We start from the raw sequence: 5,440 nt of genomic DNA on the forward strand, positions 1-5,440 counted from the left end.
AGCTTTATGAAGGCAGGAAGTTTTGTCTCTTTTGTTCCCTGTTGGATTCCCAACAGCTAGAACTGTGCCTGGCACATAATAGGAGCTCAAAAATACTTGTTGAATGCTGAATGAATTCAAGTACAGAAGAGTCCCATTTAGCCCTGGGGTTAGGTTCTCAAGTCAGCATGTCAGGCAAAATTATTGTGTAACTAAAGGAGCCTTTTTTTTTTTTGGCCACACGGCTCGGGGATCTTAGTGCCCTGACCAGAGATTGAACCCGCGCCACGGCAGTGAAAGTGCCGAGTCCTAACAACTGGACCACCAGGGAATTCCCTAAATGAGCCTTTTTTTTAATATAGCAGGCTCTTATTAGTCATCTATTTTATACACATCAGTGTATACATGTCAATCCCAATCTCCCAATTCATCCCACCACCACCACCCCCGCCCCCCGCTTTCCCCCACCTTGGCGTCCATGTATTTGTTCTCTACATGAGCCTTTAAAATCCCTTAAACTGCCTGCACGAGACAACATATAGATATATTATCTCTAAGTTCCGTGCATTTTCTTCCCCGACTTTGGAACAGATCACTGGTTTTCAGTCGAGCCCCCGCATGCAGTAGTTGGCTGGGGTTCCGAGGGTCATGTTGCACACAAAGCGTCTACCCTCAGACGCTTGGAGGCCCCCGGGAAGTGATAGGCTTTGAGACTGACTGGAGGTTCAGCTCTCCCATCTCACACTTAGAAGTGGATAAGCCAGCGTTATGTCCACGGCTCTTTTCTCCATCCCCTTCCTGTTTTTTTCTTTGCCAAACTCCTAAACTTGTAAATCAAGTGTGAACATGATGCCACCCTACAGCACTGACCCTGAACTTTGTGAAAGCTGGATAGAACACGGATGAACCAGACTCCAGGACCACTGAACTCAGTCATGAAGTCTACGAAGGCAGGACAGTTCTTCCTCCACATTTGTCCTTCTAGAGCTCAAAAAATATGACAACTTTGCAGGCTCTTTTACAGGGGTGAATCCCTGAAAAAGGGCTATCATTTCCCCGGGATCCGCAGACAATGCATTCAGCTTCTACCGAGAACTTCTAGAGACATCGATTTTCTCTTTAGCCAAAGTAAAGGCAACAATTTAAATCTTAAATGAGATTTTCTTTCATACAGAGCAATTCTGGGCTTGCTGTTGTAAAGAATAAAAGATGTACTGGGTATTTTTAAAAAGGACTTCTTAAATTATATGTATTTCCTTGACTATATTGCCAAATGCATCCACTCACACAAGTAAAATCAGTATAATCTTAAAAAATAAAATCAACTTAGCTGGTCGAATGGGGGAACTATTGTCTAAAAATAATCAAATACTCTTATCTTTTTATAGGAATCAAGAAAAAAATTAAAGATTTGACTGAAGATGGTCCTTGGTTAGTGAAGTTGTATTTGGCAGATAATGGCAGAGATGGAAAAGGAAAAGAAGGAGAAAGTGATTTGCTGGAATTCACTCAAATTGTAACAAGGTGAGTAGAAAATTAAGAGGCTTTATTTGTTCACCTTCCAAAACGAGGTGCTTGGGTTAATCATGGGGACAATGATTTAATTGCATCTTGTTAACAGTGCCAAGTGAGATTTCTCAGCTGAGAGGGAAGCAGTTACCCATTTTGGTCTTCGTATGTGATCTTATGGGAAGGCCTGAAATCATAAAAATGGCATGGCAGACAGTTGTATGTAAGCCCACAAAGGGGTCTCAAAGACCTCACTAGAAGCCCCATTTTAAGAAGTTGGCAACGAAGGAAGGGCAAGAGGTATGACTTGCAGATTTTTCTTCCCTAAGGTCAAGATATGTAAATTTTACAATGTAAAATGTAAGCAATGTGACCTGAGGAAGAAAGGCAGCCTACTCAAGAGGGAACACTCCTTTGTGTATGATTACAAAGTTATCCCAACCTCCTTAGGGAGAAAGAGCTGTTCTCAAAAGCTTCTGGAAAACGGAATATTTCCTTGCCACGTTTATCTTCACAACCTTGAACGTCTCCACTTTTCTGAATCCACATACCCAGTGGGCCAAGCCACAAGTGAGCATCTGCGTCACTGTAAGAAAGCTTTCTGGATTGTCTCTAGGCTACACCATCTTAGGACATCAGTACTTATAGCACCTTGGGGCAATCAAGGGCAACAGAACATAGCCAAGATTTGAGGATTGAGGGCTTGATTGATGGCTATTTATTATTTTAGAAGAAAAAGATTCCTTCTCTAATATACTTCCTTATTCAGGAAGGTTGGGAAGATTTACAATTTGGATAGCTTTGCTGTGATTTTTATAATAAATGTATTAATAAACTTCATTGTATTAAACTTTTAATATAGCACTAGATTTAATATATTGCTGATGTACTGTCCTTTTAGTATATTGCTAACATTTTGTTAAGAATTTTTGCATCTATGTTCATGAAAGATATTAGTCTATACATTTCTTGTAATGTCTTCAGATGGTATTGGGGATCAGGGTAATTCTGGCCTCACAGAATGAGTTAGGAAGTGTTCCCTCCTCTTCTATTTTACGAAATAATTTGAGTAGAACTGTCATTATTTCAACTCTAAATATTTGATAGAATTCACTAGTCTTCAAAGACATCTGGACCTGTAGTTTTCTTTACGGGAAGATTTTTAAACTACAAGTTCAATTTTTTAATAGATAGAGGGCTATTCTGGTTATTTGTTTCTTGGGTAAAGCTTTGTTAGTTTGTATCTTTTTAAGAAATGTGTTCATGTCATGTAAGTTTTCAAATTTATTGGCATAAAGTTATTCATATATTCCCTTCTAATCTTTTTCATGTAGGATCTGTAGAGATGTCTCCTCTTCCAAGTTTGAAACTGATAATTTGTTTTCTCTTTTCCAATTAATCTGATTGGAAATTTATCAAATTTATTGATCTTCTCAAAGAACCAGCTTTTGGTTTTCTCTAATGTTTTTCTTTTTTCAATTTCATTGATTGGTTCTTTTATCTTTATTATTTCTTTTATTCTGCTTACCTTGGGTATAATATGCTCTTCTCTTTCTAGTTCATTAAGGTAGAAGCGAAGCTTAAGTTATTGATTTTAAACCTTTTTATTTCAAATATAACTGTTTATATTAACACTAAGCACTCTTTCATTGCATCCTACAAATTTTGATATGTTGTATCTTTATTGTCATTCAACTCAAGCTATTTTCTAATTTCCCTTTTGATTTCTTCTTTGACCTATGGGTTATTTAGAAGACTGCTGTTTAGTTTCCACATATTTGTTAAATTTTTAGATATTTTTCTTTAGTTGATTTCTACGTAAATTCTGCTGTGGTTGGAGAACACACTTGTTTTATGGCCCAGACTACGATCAATCTTAGTAAATCTTCCATGTGCACTTGAAAAGAATGTGTATTCTGCTGTTATTGGAGGAAATGTTCCATAAATATAAGTTAGGTCAAGTTGGTCAGAAGTGTTGTTCAAGTCTGCTGTATCTTTACAAATTTTCTGTTAACTTGCTCTATCAATTATTGAGAGAGAGAAATAATTGTGACTTTGTTTATATCTCCTTGCAGTTTAATCAGTTTTGCTGCATATATTTTGAAGCTCTGTTATGGAGGTGCATAAACATTTAGGATTGTCAAGTCTCTTGAAGAATTGACCCTCATTATCATTATGAAATCCTTTAATATTTCTCTCTTATCTCTGGTATTATTCCGTTCTCTGAAATCTACTTTGACTAATATTAATATAGCCACTCCAATCTTCTTTTGATTAATATTAGCGTGATATATCTGTCTCTATCCTTTTACTTTTAACCTATCTATATTATTATATACAACTTGGGTCTTTTGTAGACAGCATATAGTTGAGACCTTTTAAAAAAAATCCACTTGGACAATCTGTCTTTTAGTTGTTGTTTAGACCATTATATTTAATATGATTAGCAATATAGTTGGATTTTTAATCTACCATCATGCCATTTGTCTTGTCTCATTTGTTCTTTGTTCAATTTTAACTATTTTTCTGCCTGTTTTTGGATTGACTAATATTTATAACTCCACTTTTATCTCTTTTATTGTTTCATTAGCTGCACTAGTCTTTTTTTTAGTGGTTGCTCTAGTGTTTACACTACTCATTTTAGTTTATCACAATTTACCTTCAAATAATATACTACTTCACTTATAGTTTAAGAATCTTACAATAGCACGTTTCCATTCCCTCCCATTCCTTGTTTTATTGGTGCCATATATTTTACTATTACAAATGTTATAAATCCCAGAATATGTTATTATGATGTTTGTTTTAATCAGTTAATTTTGTTTAAATAAGAGGGAAAGTTTTTCATACTTATTCACATATTTACCTTTTCTAGTGTTCTTCATTCCTTTGGATGTATCCAAATTTCTATCTCGTATCATTTTCCTTTTTTTTTTTTAAAACACTTCCCAAATTTGTGTCTCATCCTCGTGCAGGGGCCATGCTAATCTTCTCTGTATTGTTCCAATTTTAGTATATGTGATGCTGAAGACAGCACTAGTATCATTTTCCTTTTATCTGAAGGACTTTCTTTATACATTTCTTATAGTCCTGACCTGCTGGTGATGAATTCTCTGAGTTTTAGTATGTTTAGAAAGTTTCTTTTGCCTTCATTTAAGAGAAAATTTTTTTTTCTGAATATAGAATTCTTGGTTGACATTTAATACTTTCAAGATGTTGCTCTACTGTCTTATGCTGGCATTGTTTCTGAAAAGAAGTCCACTGTCACTTTTCTCTTTGTTCTTTTGAACATAATTTCTTTTTTCTCTAGCTGCTTTTAAGACTTTCTCTTTATTATTCTAGTGGCCTACAACGTAGACTCGTAAAGACAGCTTAGTCCACATTTAACATCCATGGTCTTCGTATCATTCATCTACTCTAGGCCTTTTCAACCTCACTCTATCTCATAGGCAGTGGGTGATCTTCTGAAGTGGGCTACATGCTCACCTCAAGGACAGCTCCCCTCCCCATTTCCACTTTTGCAGATCTAACACACATTTTCCTTCTGCACCTCTCTGCAGTGCTGATAGGCTGCTACCCTGGAAGTAGAAGCACCATCTTCACAACCCTCCACCCCTACCTTAGCAAGTCCAGTTCTGGGCCAGCTGTAGAGCATGTTGGAGGATGATCAAAAAGGCTCCAGGAGCACTTTGAGGGACAGATTTATGGTTCCTCACCTTTTATCATTGAGGGTCCTGAATATCTACAAAGGAGGAGCTCAGTGAATGAAGGGGGAGGCAAGGGACTTGTCAGGGGGCCCGCTAGCAAAGTCAGCTCCGGGGGTCTGCTTAATTGAATATTTACTTGGGGTGGCTTATGCATATGCATTTATGTTGGGGTAAGATTTGGTGATGGAGATTATGGGGCACTAACCACCTGCCTGCCCACTGGCACTGTTCACCCTTGGTACCAC

At 37.0% G+C, this 5,440-nt stretch overlaps 1 non-coding gene across 1 annotated transcript; it reads right to left on the reverse strand.

Moving 5' to 3' along the window:
- Positions 1 to 4,418: 4,418 nt before the first annotated feature.
- Positions 4,419 to 4,525, reverse strand: LOC137766920 (U6 spliceosomal RNA). Its single transcript, XR_011074446.1, has one exon. It is a non-coding gene; the product is annotated as a U6 spliceosomal RNA (small nuclear RNA).
- Positions 4,526 to 5,440: the final 915 nt, after the last annotated feature.

Source organism: Eschrichtius robustus, chromosome 6 (genome assembly GCF_028021215.1).
Source record: "Eschrichtius robustus isolate mEscRob2 chromosome 6, mEscRob2.pri, whole genome shotgun sequence".
Lineage (NCBI taxonomy): Eukaryota > Metazoa > Chordata > Mammalia > Artiodactyla > Eschrichtiidae > Eschrichtius > Eschrichtius robustus.